General features: G+C 38.2%; 1 protein-coding gene and 1 long non-coding RNA gene across 5 annotated transcripts in view; one reads left to right on the top strand and one right to left on the bottom strand.

Moving 5' to 3' along the window:
- The window catches only part of LOC116560903, a 328,510-nt gene extending 322,027 nt beyond the window's left edge, over positions 1 to 6,483 (bottom strand). Inside the window, exon 1 of the long non-coding RNA XR_004273197.1 lies at positions 5,814 to 6,483. This is a non-coding gene — a long non-coding RNA (uncharacterized LOC116560903). The remainder of the gene's footprint in view (positions 1 to 5,813) is intronic.
- NDST3 (N-deacetylase and N-sulfotransferase 3) overlaps positions 1 to 16,583 on the top strand; it is a 200,517-nt gene that overhangs the window by 129,911 nt on the left and 54,023 nt on the right. The window lies entirely within an intron of this gene.

Below are 16,583 nucleotides of genomic sequence, written 5' to 3'. Positions count from 1 at the left end.
GGAGGCCTTAAGAAATTATACTTCCCTGTCACCAGACTTCATCAAGGGTCAGTTAATATTAAAAGATAAATTTATTATGCAATCAGCAGCCGACATTAGGAGTCCCCCAGTTATAGAACCTTATAATTACCTTGCACCCTAGGTGTGTGATCATCTTCTTGGCTCCCTATGTGCCAGGTTTAATCATGCTTACCAGCATAATAGGCACATTCTCACTGTCTAAATGTACTTATTGAACACCATAAGGACATGGGGACTGCTGGGATTAGTGGTCCTGTATTGGTATGTCCTTGAAGAATTAGGCCAGTGAGCCTTGGACAATGGGTGCCAATATTCCCTAGCTAGATAAGAGTTCAACTAACATAGGCCTGACCATAAAACTGCCCTAGGAGGATAAACTGCTAGAGAAGGACCTGTAAGCACAACAATCTTAACGTAATGGATGGCCACATGGCCCAGGCTGGAACAATGCCCCCAGGGCCCATGCCTCCTCTCCAATCCCACTTTCCATTATAGGAATATGCTCTAGGGTTGTGGGGTCTGTAATTAACTATTTGAGCCTCTGACCTCGTCTGACTGTAGTATTCTAGATGGAGAAGTTCTGCCATGTGGAGAGCCGATCCTAGGTGAGACAAATTATACATCATTAGATTCTGGCATCATTCAGTTGGATTGAGAAATTTGAGGGTCACAAAAAAACACAATGTCGTCGTATAGCCTCCAGTACCCACTGATAGACTCTGGCTCCATTAGGACTTAACCTGGCACTGCAGACTAAGGGAACTGGCCCTTTGCACTTATGCTACAGGAGGTCATCATAGGCAAAAGCCTGAGGGCACTACAGGCATGAGTCCCTGACTGCCACAGCCCAGTCCAGGGTCTGGGGCCACCAACACCATGCCCCCTGCAGTGCCACTGTCTGCCACGCCGGCAGCCAGGGCCATGTGTGCACATTGGGTCCCTCCCTGGGCCACCACCTCCAGGCCAGCTGACTCAGATTAGCTTGCCTACTCCTCACTGCTCCGAGGCAAGGACAGCGGCAGGGGCACCCAGGGGCAGCTGCGGCATGTGGAGCCTGCAGGACTGGCCTGGCAGGTCCCCGCACCCTCCCCGTCGATCTGTACCCACCACTCAACCCAAGACTTGGCCCCAAAAAAACAGAGCAGCCAGAAAAGGAGACTGGTTCAGAGAAAGCCTGGTGCCTGTGTCTTTAAGTCCCAGCAGCCACAATATTGAAAGGCTGGGTGGGGTCTCGCAGCCGCCCCCGGCCCAGCTGCTGCACCGCGCCCAGTCTCACACAGGCCTGTCTGTCCGCTTTCTCTCTTTAGCAGATTTAAAAGAAGCGAATGGGACAGATTTTAGCAAGTGAAATGAGTCCACTACACTCACTGCTCCAACATTTGCTCCTGGCTGGCTCACCAAAGATGTAACTGGGGGAGGGAGCAGAGGTATCCCAAAGATGCTTTCAGTTCCCCTGATACAATGTTTTCCCCAATGTGCCCAGGTCCTTGGCCTCTCTTGCCCCAGGAATGCGGAAAGGGGCTCTGGAGGCACAGTGAGCTTTCCATTCGAATAAATATCATGAACCCAAAGAGTTTAGCAGAGTGATTTTTTAGGTAGAGAGAGAGAGAAAGTGAGAGAGCTCCCACACTGCCATGGGAGGGGATCCAAGGGAGGAATCGGCACAAGTAGGATCAGTGGGTTTTTAACTTTGGAGGTATTCCTGCCCCATTCATGTTCTCGTGCACTGAGAGGAGTTATTTCAGACTTCTGCTGGAGTGATTGATCGTCGACTTTAATATCAGATTGGCTGCTAGGTCTGCAACAGAGGCCCTTCCTCCCAGAGCTTTTCACAGGCTTTTTTGAACAAAGAAGCATACCTGGAATTTCTGCCTATCCCGCACGGGAAAGTCAGACAAAGAACTTTACATTCCCAGATGGGGACGTGGATGGAGGCATGGCTCTGGGAAGCTCTTGCCTTTGAAACCACACCCCTTGGGGACTCAGTTTTCCTTAACACAGTCCCTCACAGATACCTGTTTGTTATACTGATTTTCTTTCTTTGGGTCATATACTCAGCAGTAGGATTGCTGAATCATATGGTAAGCTCTATTTTAAGTTTTTTGAGGAATTTCCAAACTGTTCTCCACAGTGGTTGTACTAATTTGCATTCCTACCAACAACGTATGAGGGTTCTCTTTTCTCCAAATCCTCACCAGCATTTGTTATTGCCTGTCTTTTGTATATAAGCCATTTTAACTGGGGTCAGATGATATCTCGTTGTAGTTTTGATTTGCACTTCTCTGATGATCAGTGATGTTGAGCACTTTTTCATATCCCTATTTGCTGTTTCTATGCCTTCCTTTGAGAAATGTCCTTTCAAAATCTTTTGTCCATTTTTTAATCAAATTATTGTATTTTCTCCTACAGTCCTGTTTGAGCTACTTATACATTCTTCTTACTAATCTCTTGTCAGATGGGGAGTTTGCAAATATTTTCTCACATTCTCCTTGGCTTCCTAGGTATTTCATTTTCTTTGTGGCTGTTGTAAGTGGGATTGTGTTCTTGATTTCACTCAGCCTGGAATTTGTTGGCAGATAGAAATGCTACTGATTTTTATACAATGATTTTGTATCCTGAAACTTTACTAAGGGTGTTTGTCAATTCTAGGAGACTTTTGGCAAAGTCTTTAGGATTTTCTAGGTATAGAATTATGTCATCAGCAAAGAGGGATGGTTTCACTTCTTCTTTTCCTATTTGGATTCCTTTTATTTCTTTCTCTTGCCTGATTGCTCTGGCTAAAACTTCCAGTACTGTGTCAAACAGGAGTGGTGAGATTGCGCATCTTGGTTTTGTTCCAGTTCTCAAAGGGAAGAGTTCAAGCTTTTGCCCGCTTAGTATGATGTTGGCTGTGGGATTGCCATAGATGGCTCTTCCTATTTTGAAGTATGTTCCTTCAATGCCTAGTCTATTGAGGGTTTTTAACATGAAGGGATGTTTAATTTTATCAAAAGCTTTTTCTGCATCTATTGGGAAGATCATTTCATTTTTGCTTTTGATTCTGCTTATGAGGTGAATCACATTTATTGATTTGTATATGTTGAACCAGCCTTGCATTCCAGGAATAAAGCTTACTTGATCATGTTGTATTAGCTTTTCAATATGCTGCTGGATGTGATTTGCTAGTATTTGTTGAGGATTTTCATATCTATATTCATGAGAGATATTGGTCTAAAGTTTTCATTTTTAATTGAGTCTCTACCAGAACTGGGTATCAGGTTGATGCTAGCTTCATACAGTGAGTTAGAAAGAAGCCCCTTACCTTTGATTTTTTGAATAATTTCAGTAGGATTGGTATCAGTTCTTTGTATATCTGGTAGAATTCAGCTGTGAATCCATCTGAGCCAGGGCTTTTTTTTTTAAATACTTTAAATTCTGGGGTACATGTGCAGAAGGTGCAGGTTTGTTAAATAGGTATACATGTGCCATTTGTGGTTTGCTGCATCCATCACCCCGTCATCTACATAAGGTATTTCTCCTAATGCTATCCCTCCCTTATCAACCCACTCCCAATATCCCTTCCCTAGTCCCCCCAACCCCTGCTATCCCTCCCCTAGACCCCACCCCCCAACAGGCCCTGGTGTGTGATGTTCCCCTCCCTGTGTCCATGTGTTCTCATTGTTCAACATCCAACTTATAAGTGAGAACATGCGGTGTGTTTGGTTTTCTGTTCTTGTGTCAGTTTGCTGAGAATGATGGTTTCCAGGTTCATCCATGTCCCCACAAAAGACTTGAACTCATCCTTTTATACAGCTGCATAGTATTCCATGGTATATATGTGCCAGATTTTCTTTATCCAGTCTATCATTGATGGGCATTTGGGTTGGTTCCAAATCTTTGCTATTGTGAGCAGTGCCACAATAAACACACATGTTCATGTGTCTTTATGATAGAATGATTTATAATCCTTTGGGTATATACCCAGTAATGGGATCTGCGTCAAATTGTATTTCTAGTTCTAGATCGGTGAGGAATCACCACACTGTCTTCCACAATGGCTTAACTAATTTATACTCCCACCAACAGTGTAAAAGTGTTCTTATTTCTCCACATCCTCTCCAGCATCTGTTGTCTCCTCATTTTTTAATGATTGTCAATCTAACTGGCATGAGATGGTATCACAATGTGGTTTTGATTTGCATTTCTCTAGTGACCAGTGATGATGAGCTTTTATTCATGTTTGTTGGCTGCATTAATGTCTTTTGAGAAGTATCTGTTCATATCCTTCACGCACTTTTTGATGGAAAAACATTCCATGTTCATAGTTAGGAAGAATCATATTGTGAAAATGGCCATACTGCCCAAAGTAATTTATACATTCAGTGCTATCACATCAAGCTATCATTGACTTTCTGCACAGAATTGGAAAAAACCACCTTAAATTTCATATGGAACCATAAAAGAGCCTGCATAGCCAAGGCAATCCTAAGCAAAAAAAAGGCTGGAGGCATCATACTACCTGACTTCAAACTATACTATAAGGCTACAGTAAAAACAGTATGGTACTGGTACCAAAACAGAGGTATAGACCAATGGAACAGAACAGAGGCCTCAGAAATAACGCTGCACATCTACAACCATCTGATCTTTGACAAACCTGACAAAAACAAGCAATGAGGAAAGGATTTCCTATTTAATAAATGGTGTTTGGGAAAACTGGCTAGACATATGCAGAAAGATGAAACTGGATCCCTTCATTATACCTTATACAAGAATTAATTCCAGATGGATTAAAAAATTTAAACATAAGACCTAACATCATAAAAACCCTAGAAGAAAATCTAGGCAATACCATTGAGGACATAGGCATGGGCAAGGACTTCATGACTAAAACACCAAAAGCAATGGCATAAAAGCCAAAATAGACAAATGGGATCTAATTAAACTAAAGAGCTTCTGTATAACAAAAGAACTATTATTAGAGTGAACTAACAACCAACAGAATGGGAAAAAAATTTACCAATCTACCCATCTGTCAAAGGGTTAATATCCAGAATCTATAAAAACTAAAACAAATTTACAAGGGCTTTTTTTTGTTAGTGTGTTCTTAATTACTGATTCAATTTCAGAAGTTGATAGTGGTCTACTCAGGGTTTCAATCTCTTCCTGATTCAATCTTGGAAGATTGTATGCTTCCAGGAATTTATCCACTTCCCCTAGATTTTCTAATTTATGTGCATAAAGTCTTGAGCCCTCATTTTAAACTGCACTTCTTCAAGTGCAGTGTTGTTTCTTTGGAATGTTCCATTGTAATTTTAAATTACCTTTAGTAAGATTTTGCTATTTCTAAAAGTGTTTGCTGTTTCCAGGACCTAATACTTACACATGTAAATGTGGGCATAGCCAGAAGGTAGATTGCTCAGTTCTTAAGAAAATAAGGATCCAATTTTTACCTTGAATCTTAGCTTTAAGTCTCATATCCTCTTAATCAACTTAGCCAATAATTTTTTCCTACATCAGCACACAAGAAAAACAAAGGTGGTAGAACACAAAAGTCCCTATAAATTTCCAAAGCCAAAGTTGGCATCTCCTGAAATATTGCCATTTTCTACCGGTTTCTGTCTGACCCATTCAGACATAAGAGGCCTCTAACTAGATCCAAGCCAGTTAATTATCAGATTCAGTCAGATTCTGGACCCAACTCAGTTTTTTTGTGACTTTCAAACCTAGTTTCGATCAGAAATTTGCTCAAACAAACTCAGAGAGCTCAAAACACAAATCTGTCACGCTTCAAATTCTAAGAGAGGACTTACCATGATCCCCAGTTGCTGTGAAAGAGCAGTGGACACAATGTGTCCTACAGTTACCTCGCTTGGTCACTCGATGCTCCTGGGGGTCACTGGAAGCTCTACTTTAGATTCCTCTTCTGACACCATCTGTTAAAAAAAAAACAACAAAAACCCTTAGACAAATTAAATTTAACAGAATTTAACTGAGCAAAAAACGATTTGCAAATCTGGCATCTGGCAGCAGCCTTAGCCAGTAAGCTCAGAGAGACTACAGTGCAGCCGCATGGTGGAAGATTTATGGTCACAAAAATGAAAGTGACATACAGAAAATGGAAGTGAGGTAAACAAACCCAGATTGGTTACAGCTCATTGCCTTATTTGAACATGGTTTGATTTGCCATTGATTGGCCAAAACTTTTTGACGAGCACAAGGGTAGATTACTGTCTATTTAAACCTGCATTGAAGTTACTGTTCACTATAGGCCAAACTTAAAATACGTAAGGAAGCAACTTTAGGATAAACTTGATTTAACAATATTACATGTGCCTATGTGTATATACATGTGTGTCTATGTGAATATCAATATAAATATATATATCCTCTAAGATATTGGCACTTCAGTGAAGTAGTTACTAAATAAAATTTTGAGATATAAAACAATGGATTTGATTAGTTTAGAAAGCAGAGAAAGTTAACAGAGCTAATTCTAACATGAATACAGTTGTTTATCATGTTCGATGTGAAATTAGAGTCAACAAACCCATGTTTTTTAGAATTCACTCACTCTAACTCTGTATAACTAATTGGCTTATTATATTAAAGTTGCTTTTAATTTCATTTTAACTCTAAATAATTGTTAATTCTGGAATTTTTTAATGTTCAATTAATTTAATGTTGTTAAATTCAATGATAATGTTATTGCTTCTATTTTCTATGTGCTTAACATTTCTCTAAAGCTGAGCAGGCCTTATCTTCCACTGTATTTCAATTTATGCAGATAGGCTTCAGTTATACAAATAGATACTTGAAGAGAACAACAGAAAAATACACAAGAATGTACACAATACACATATAAATGTATCATCTATTTACAGAATGACAGACATTGCAATTGAGTTCATATGCTAGATACATCAAGTTTATTTACATGTCATTTAATAAATAGAATGGAATTCTTCCTATGCACAGTAAACATTTCCCTGCCCTCTAAATCAGGATATTCCACCCATAATTTGCTTATCTCATTGTGCTCTAATACATTGACACTCACAGAGTATACGACAGTTGTCTCTATATTAGATCATTCCAGTTAGTGATGCTAATGTTCTTGCTCAGCTTTTCATAGGTTTTTATTTCTTCAACTTTAGAGATACAGTTCAAGACAACAGTCATTTCTTGCTGCTATTCTCTGCCAGATAAGTCAATATAGTACAATGTGAGAGTCTAGGCTTTGCATCCAGATAGACTTGAGCTTAAATCCTGTCACCTGTTGACTAGATACATCGCTTGTCTGACTGTAAAGTGGAGATGATAATATCCACCTCCGTAAGGTTTCTTCTTACAGGTGATAACAGTAAAAATATGCAGTACCTGCCACCTATTAGGCTTTCGATAAATATGTGTCTCTTGCCACCACCCTCCATAACACCCACACCACCCAACACTCACCCACATCCATCCCCTTCTCATACTTTCCTTCCTGTCATCTGTGAACTGGGCGACTACATAACCAAGATTTGAATTTCACCTAAAACAAAGACCAATTATCATAATCAAAGTATTTATTTATTCTGCATATATACTATTAATTAGCAAAACAAAGAACATAAGCTTAAAGGCTGATCTATTTGGACCTTTAGGTAGGTAATATTTGAGATGGTCCTTGAAAGTTGATGGGATTGACTGAAAGACATATGTAGAGAAGCATTCTGTACACAGGAAACTGTTTCAGGCCTAAAGCACAGCACAGAATAAGGAATGATTCAATTTGTCTGTAATACAGGGTGTATGTGGTAGAAGATAAAACTCAAGAATGAATATAGGCATGTTTTATCAAGGATTTTGAGTACCAGGTTAAGAAGTTTGATATTATGGAAAATAGGAGTTATTGATATTTTCTAAGCAAAGGAGTTTTGTTTTAGGAGGATTTCTCTGGCGTTAGCATTTGGGATATATTAGTGCTGGGAGAAACAAAAGTGAGAATTTCATTTAGGAAGTTATTAGACTGGTTCAAGCAAAAAGTAACAAAGCCTAACTCTCACACATTACTAGTGGTAATGTAAATCAGTACAATCTCTCTGACAGGCAGCTTATCAGCATCTACCAACATTACAAATGCACATACTGTTTTCCTTAGCCATTCCACTTTGAAGAATTTACCCTCTCATGTATTTTCAAATGAGTGAAGTGATAGATATACAAAGTTATTCATGATAGCATAAAACCTTAATAAGAACTTGAGTAAACTTATAGCACATCAATAGTAACAGAATTACAGCATGTATATACAATAAGAATGGGGAAGTCCCGTATGTACTAATTAGAAAAATCTCTAAGATGTTCTAAATTTTTAAAAATCAATGTATAAAACTGCGTACCATTTGCTTCCATTTGTGTTTTAAAAATAAAAAAAAATTCTGGAAGAATTCACACACACACACACACACACACACACACACACACACACGATATTGGTGGCTTCTTGTTGAATCCAAAATAAATATTAAAAACAATAAGGCCTAAAGTCAAAGTGAAACTTGTAAGATTGGATAGATAACTTATTAGAGGTTGATAGTGGGAGAAAAATTATAAAGGAAGAATATGGACTTACAAGAACAGAAATTTGTAGAAAGCCTAGTTTTGAATAGTATTATGCCATGTTACAGCATGAAGCAGATGGGTATAGATTTGCATGCTTTAAGCAGAAAGAAAATTTAAGTAATCTGTTTGGAGAATATAATTGTCATCCCAATTTTGCCAAACAGGCACCAAAATGCTTGGAGATTTATTGTTTAACCCAAAGTCACACAAGTGATGCTGTAGTTAAAAACAAAAAAACTTATTTCAAACTAAAAGTTTTAAGTAAAGCTTCAATGGAACAGATATTTAGACAAGTATAGAAAATTGCCTTCACAGCTGCAAGTGCCCTCTTTCTCCCTCACCAGTTACCCATGTACCTTCCCTAATAAGGTGAATTTTCTTATTCAGCAGGAAATATTCCCTAGACATTGGTGTTTAATGAAACCATTTATTAAAATCTTTGCAATTCTTCAAACTTCTAACATATCTGAGGCTTGACCAATTGTGATAATATTCAAGCAAAGATTTTTAGAAATTTTCCCTTAAGTCAGTATGAAATTTTGACATTTAGTCAAGACTAAATCTGTGCTTCAGATTTCATAACCTCATTAAGTGTCCTTGTGCCTCTTATGTGCAGTTCTGGCTACTTACTATTATGTGAAGGGTTAACATTTCTAAAAAGAAAACATTTATAAACCCTAGTTCTTTTTCACATGCTGGTTTAGCTACTTCCTCAGATAATTTACTTTCAGTAAGTATAACCCTCCATTATATAACAGTATTAACTTATAGATTGATTTAACTATCAATAAGTTATTTAAAGGAGTTATAATTTAAAGCAAGAATAACAAATAATAAACCAAATGTGAGTCTACCACTGCAAAATTTTTAATAGATATCTGGTTTAGTTATAGGCTTTTATGAACTTCTCACCTTTTATCCCCAGAGCTAGAAACTTCTATCAGGGTATTATTTTCACTGCAGCTCCAGATGCCAGCAGCTTTGGCAGTAGGTGTCCTCTAGTGCTGACTCATAAAGGTTTGAAATTTTTTATATTTCTGGTCTTTCCCCCATCTCTATAGACATGCCTTTCTAGGTACTTTGCTTGTAATTAAGTCTTTATACAGTACCTTAGCTGACTCTTGTATCTGGGTCAGTCTTCTCACACCTGCAAAGTCCTAGGAGAACTACTTCACTTAGATTTTCTTTGTGCTAAACTTTATTTCTTAAAATGTCTTATTTCAGTCAAAACAGATGTGGCTTGCATAGGCCCAGTCAAGCCCCAGTATTTTCTCTCTAATAAAGGAATAGTTCCTGGGTGACTTTGTTAATATCTAGCAAGTGTTTATTCTTTAGTATTGTTCTTTTTGTCCTTTGAGTCTTTACTTTCTACTTAAAGAACTCACTTTCTATACCAAATTAGTACTCTCAAAATTTTTCAACATTTCACAAACCACTTCATTAGAGGGTCTGTCTTAAAATAAATAATTTTTTTAGAACTGTAAATGTTTGAATATTTAGAAACTTAACAATTGATCACTAGCTTTTTTAAGCCTAGCATTTTTTAAAATCACAAAATAAATCTATTTGTTTGGTATTTTGATACCCCTCTCCCCCCAGAGTGAATTCAGCCTTATGAGTAGATACAATTAATTGAAACCTCCTCATAGTGAAGCTAATCTTTGTGATTACCTAAATTTAATTCATTCACATGAGCCCAAATCAAATTTTCACGTGGGTCAATTTTCTCAAAGGATTTTTTTCTAAATTCTGTCAGGTTTTTTAAGTTAAATTAAACACATTTAGAGATGTTTAATTATCTTCCTATATCTATTATGTTGTAGAGGCAGTGGTTTAAAATGAAGAAGCAAAGTGTTTTCTGATTGAAAACAAAGATGTTTTCGTTGCAAAATTGAATATAACCTTTGTGCTACACTCCTGCTTAAAAAATGATTTCTATTAATCATTTTTAAATCTATCACAAGATGTAACTGTGTTCATTATCTGTCACTTTCTAACTCTAACAGAACAGGAACAGCTATTGTCTGGTCTCTAACTGCAATAGGATCTTTCAGAGTAATATAGAAAGAACATTAGAACAGCATGAGCAAAGATATACACTTCAAAATTAATCGAAAATTAGTGATCTGAGAACTGGAGACATTCTCATGACATGTAAATATTTGTTCAGCAGCTAAAGTAATAGCCATGCATTAAACCAATAGAAGTACTTTTGACACCTAACAAAAATGTTAATTGATCATCAATCATTAGCTTATAATAAAAGGGCTGAACTTGCAGTTCTGAAAGTATAGCCAGAAAAATTAAGTGAGAGACATTAATGTTATAAAAAAGACAAACTTCTCCAAGCTAAATTGCTTTAAAGTACATTGACCTCATCACTGTACCTTTGAAACCTGTCCCTAATTGAGAGCAATTGATTTACCCTTCCAGCTTTCCTTTAAAGCCTATCAGATCCCAAATTCTAAATGTTAAAAGCCCTTTGCCAAATTATTCTGCAATTGAGCTTTCCTTTGAGATTCTGAAGTGATGACTAAGGCACAAGCCAGCTAGAAAAACAGTACTCAAAGAATTTAAAGCTTAGAAATTAAGGTGACATCTTTTTTCTCCTCCTGGAGAAGGTGATAAAGTGAAATTAATTTTTAGCATAAAATAGTTGTAATAGCACAAAAATATAAAAGATAATAGACACCAAAAAGTGCTGTGGGAGGGACAAACATGCCAAAATTTCTAACATCTACCCACATCCAGAATAAAAAGGTAAAGTTCCTGGAAATTAAGCAGGATTTGTGCAGAGGACTTTTGGCAAGAGTCGTGCTATATGGTGAGCATGATCCGACCACCCTCTACCCATGGGAGAACAGAGGGGTGGCTGCCTGCTCTGCTGCTCAGCTGAGCTTTGGTTTGAGGGTCACTGAGACCATCAGAGAGCTTGAGAGGGGTGTCCCCTGTAGAAAGGGAACACAGTAGAGGTTGGTGTCTGCCTTACAACTAATAAATCCAAAGTACAAGAGAGATATTGGCTAAAGTGGTATCAGAAGAAGAAAAAACCATATATGAGAATTATGTGCCCTCTTTTCCAAAGACAGATCAGAAGCTTCCAAATCCATGAACACAAACGTGCAGCTATTAAAAGGAATATTAGCCTAGAGTCCTTTTAAAATAGACTCTGCTCAAGAGGGTTCCTGACAAAAGACTGGGGGAAGCACGGGCTGCTAAAAGAAGTTGCACTGATGCCGCCCAGCAGTGATACCTCCAAAGATCTCAGATAATTTTAAACACATGCACATGACAATATCAGTCGAGCAATAATTCCCTGCATCCTTTTCACTCCTTCATCTCCATGTCCCAAATACTAAAGGATAAGAAACCTCAGTAAGCAAGTAGAGTAAAATCACCCACTGCAGAACAAAGCATCGATCAGAATTTCTTCTCAGCCTCTCTTGCAAATTCTCTCCTGCACCAGGTCCCAGGTGGATGAGAGGAGCAGATTTAATATTGCAACAAGTTTGGAATTTGGGGGTTTTCTTGAACCAAAAGATTTAAACTACATCAAGACTTAAAGCTACATGACAACTTCTGTCACCTAAGAGATTAGGGAGGCCACTCTGCAAGCTAAAACTCATACTGAACAAATTTTAAAGGGACAGTGGAAAAAAGAAGATCACTTTAATAATTATGTCCCATGAATCCTAATTGTTTAACAGGTGATCTACATAATTATTTTAAGATTTTATTTTATATTCAGATTTTTACATCATGAATACACATAGAAACAAAATTTCTAAGAAATAAAAGTATTTTTAAATGTCTTGCTAATCACAATGGCCTTATATTATGATTAATGATGTAAATCCATATTTGAAATAATCTTGAAACTTTTGAAATTTGGAAGCCTACTGTTATTAAATGTGATTATGTCATCATTGTTTTCATCACATTAGGGGTTGACAAGAGTTCAAACTAGAAGGAGCACAGAAGTTGGCTCTGCCACTTTCCTGTCCTCCACTTGTGCTTTCATTGTTATTAATAGCATTCGCTATGAACCATGGTTTCCTAGCAATCTTTTTAAGACACTTGGACATTTTGTGATGATTAGCTTAAAGCTAGAAAATACAATCCATAAATCTATGTGACTAGGCTCTCATAAACTGCCATGTACAATAATACACTGCAAGGAAAGTGTACTATGTGTCTGTGTCAAGAAGTCCCCTTCCCTCAGGCTTGCCCACGTTCCAGAAGAGGGCTTAGCAAGAAACTTCAGAAGGCAATGACTCAAAGCCCCTCACTTTCATAGACCCTCTTCAACAGCTTGAGACCACTGTTTATTTCCACTCCACTTTGCCTTATAGCAAACAAGTCCCTACCTCAGAACAGGTAGGGTTGGAATGACAGCAAGCATCTTTTTGGATCTAATTAGAAATTGAATGAGGGATATAGTTAGTTTGGGTTCACAATGCAAATATGGCATTTGGAATTTGTATGATGACCTGATGAAAAAGCATGCCAGGAAGTGAATTTTATTAATTGTTTTTTATAAATACAGCAGATAGAGGCAGCTACAGTCTGCGATTAAAAGTAGAGAAAGGACAGGCCTGGTGGCTCATGCTTGTAATTTCATCACTTTGGGGGACCAAGGTGGGCAGATCACTTGAGCAGCCCAGAAGTTGGAGACCAGCCTGAGCAACATGGCAAAACCCAATTTCTACAAAAAATACAAAAATTAGCCAGGCAGGGTGGTATGTAACTGTGGCCCCAGCCACTGGTGAGGCTAAGGTGAATTGGTAGATTGAGCCTGGAGGGTTGAGGCTACAGTAAGCTGTGATGGCGCCACTACACTCCAGCCTGGGTGACAGAGCAAGACATTGTTATTCATTCATTCTTTTAGAAATAAGAAATTGTTATACCTAATATAATGTTTGATATCATAAACACAGCATCAAGAGTATGCCATAACCATTTACAGCAGAACAATCCTGCACTGTTACGTCAACAAAAGACAAGCAGAAAGCAAAATCATGAGTGAACTCCCATTCACAATTGCTACAAAGAGAATAAAATATCTAGGAATACAACTTACAAGGGATATGAAGGATCTCTTCAAGGACAACTACAAATCACTTCTCAAGAAAATGAGAGGACACAAACAAATTTACAGCAGGACAATCCTACACCATTTTTTGTTTGTTTAAAGGGTTTTTATTTATTCTAATTCTGTAAAGAAAGTCAATGGTAGCTTGATGGGGATAGCATTGAATTATATATCACTATGGGCAGCATAGCCATTTTCATTATATTGATTCTTTTTATCCACAAGCATGGAAGGTTTTTCCATTTGTTTGTGTCCTCTCATTTCCTTGAGCAGTGATTTGTAGTTCTCCTTAAAGAGGTCCTTCACATCCATTATAAGTTGTATGCCTAGGTATTTTATTCTCTTTGCAGCAATTGTGAATGGGAGTTCACTCATGATTTGGCTCTCCGTTTGTCGATTTTGATGTATAGGAATGCTTGTGATTTTTTTGCACATTGATTTTGTATCCTGAGATTTTTCTGAAGTTGCTTATCACCTTAAGGAGATTTGGGGCTGAGATGATGGTGTTTCCTAATTATACAATCATGCCATCTGCAATTAGGGACAATTTGACTTCTTCTCTTCCTATTTGAGTATGCTTTATTTCTTTTTCTTGTTTGAATGCCCTGGCCAGAACTTCCAATACTATGTTGAATAGGAGTGGTGAGAGAAGGCATCCTTGTCTTGTGCCAGTTTTCAAAGGAAATGCTTCCAGATTTTGCCCATTCAGTATGATATTGGCTGTGGGTTTGTCATAAATAGCTCTTATTATTTTGAAATACATTCCATCAGTGCTTAGTTTATTGAGAGTTTTTAGCATTAAGGGCTGTTGAATTTTATTGAAGGCCTTTTCTGCACTTAACTGAGATAATCATGTGGTTTTGGTGATTGCTTCATGTGATGGATTATGTTTCTTGATTTGCATATGTTGAACCAGCCTTGCATCCCAGGGATGAGGCTGACTTAATATTGGTGAATAAACTTTTTGATGTGCTGCTGGCTTTGGTTTGCCAGTATTTTATTGAGGATTTTCACATCAATGTTCATCAGGGATACTGGCCTAAAATTTTCTTTTTGTGTTTGTGTCTTTGCCAGGTTTTGGTATCAGGATGCTGCTGGCCTCTTAAAATGAGTTAGGGCAGATTCCCTGTTTTTCTGCTTTTTTGAATAGTTGCAGAAGGAATGGTACCAGCTCTTTTTTGTACCTCTGGTAGAATTCAGCCTTGAATCCATTTGGTCCTGCCTCTTTTGGGCTGGTAGGCTATTAATTACTGCCTCAACTTCAGAACTTGTTATTGGTCTATTCAGAGATTCCACTTCTTCTTCCTGGTTTAGTCTTGGGAGGGTGTATGTGTCCAGGAATGTATCGATTTCTCCTGGGCCTTCTATTTATTTCGCCTGTTAGTTGATGCAGTTTCTTCACAGTGTTGATGGTCTTTACAACTTGGTATGCTTTTACAGTGGCTGGTACTGGTTTTTCCTTTCCATATTTAGTGCTTCCTTCAAGGAGCTCTTGTAAGGCAGGCCTGGTGGTTACAAAATCTCTCAGCATTTGCTTGTCTGTAAAGGATTTTATTTCTCCATTGCTTATGAAGCTTAGTTTGGCTAGATATTAAATTCTGGGTTGAAAAATATTTTCTTTAAGGATGTTGAATATTGACTCCCCACTCTCTTCTGGCTTGTAGGGTTTCTGCTGAGAGATCCTCTGTTAGTCTGATGGGCTTCCCTTTGTGGGTAACCTGACTTTTCTCTCTGGCTGCCCTTAACATTTTTTCCTTCATTTCAACCTTGGTGAATCTGGCGATTATGTGTCTTGGGGTTGCTCTTCTGAAGGAGTATCTTTGTGGTGTTCTCTGTATTTCCTAATTTGAATGTTGGCCTGTCTTGCTAGGTTGAGAAAATTCTCCTGGATAATATCCTGAAGAGTATTTTCCAACTTGGTTCCATTCTGCTTGTCACTTTCAGGTACACTAATCAAATGCAGGTTTGGTCTTTTCACATAGTCTCTTGTTTCTCAGAGGCTTTGTTTGTGCCTTTCCATTCTTTTTTCTCTAATCTGGTCTTCATGCTTTGTTTCATTAAGTTGATCTTCAATCTCATATCCTATCTTCTGCTTGATCGATTTGGCTATGGATATTTGTGTATACTTCACAAAGTTCTCATGCTGTGCTTTTCAGCTCCATCAGGTAATTTATATTCTTCTCTAAACTGGTTCTTTTTTTTTTTATAGCATTTTAGGTTTTGGGGTACATTTGAAGAACATGCAAGATAGTGGTATAGGTACACACATAGCAGTGTGATTTGCTGCCTTCCTCCCCTTCACCTATATCTGGCATTTCTCCCCATGCTATCTCTCCCCAACTCCCCACTCCCCACAGTCCCTCCCCTATTTTCCCCCAACAGACCCCAGTGTGTAGTGCTCCCCTCCCTGTGTCCATGTGTTCTCATTGTTCAACACCCGCCTATGAGTGAGAAAATGCGGTGTTTGATTTTCTGCTCGTGTCAGCTTGCTGAGAATGATGGTTTCCAGGTTCATCCATGTCCCTACAAAGGACACAAACTCATCGTTTTTGATGGCTGTATAATATTCCATGGTGTATATGTGCCACATTTTCCCTGTCCAGTCTATCATCGATGGGCATTTGGGTTGGTTCCAGGTCTTTGCTATTGTAAACAGTGCTGCAATGAACATTCGTGTACACGTGTCCTCATAATAGAACAATTTATAATCCTTTGGATATATATACCCAGTAATGGGATTGCTGGGTCAAATGGAATTTCTATTTCTAGGTCCTTAAGGAATCACCACACTGTCTTCCACAATGGTTGAACTAATTTACACTCCCACCAACAGTGTAAAAGTGTTCCTATTTCTCCACATCCTCTCCAGCATCTGTTGTCT

Source organism: Sapajus apella, unplaced genomic scaffold, assembly GCF_009761245.1.
Source record: "Sapajus apella isolate SASKATOON/1434 unplaced genomic scaffold, GSC_monkey_1.0 scaffold27, whole genome shotgun sequence".
Lineage (NCBI taxonomy): Eukaryota > Metazoa > Chordata > Mammalia > Primates > Cebidae > Sapajus > Sapajus apella.
Note: the sequence above shows the minus strand (reverse complement) of the source record. Positions and strands in the feature narration are given on the sequence as shown.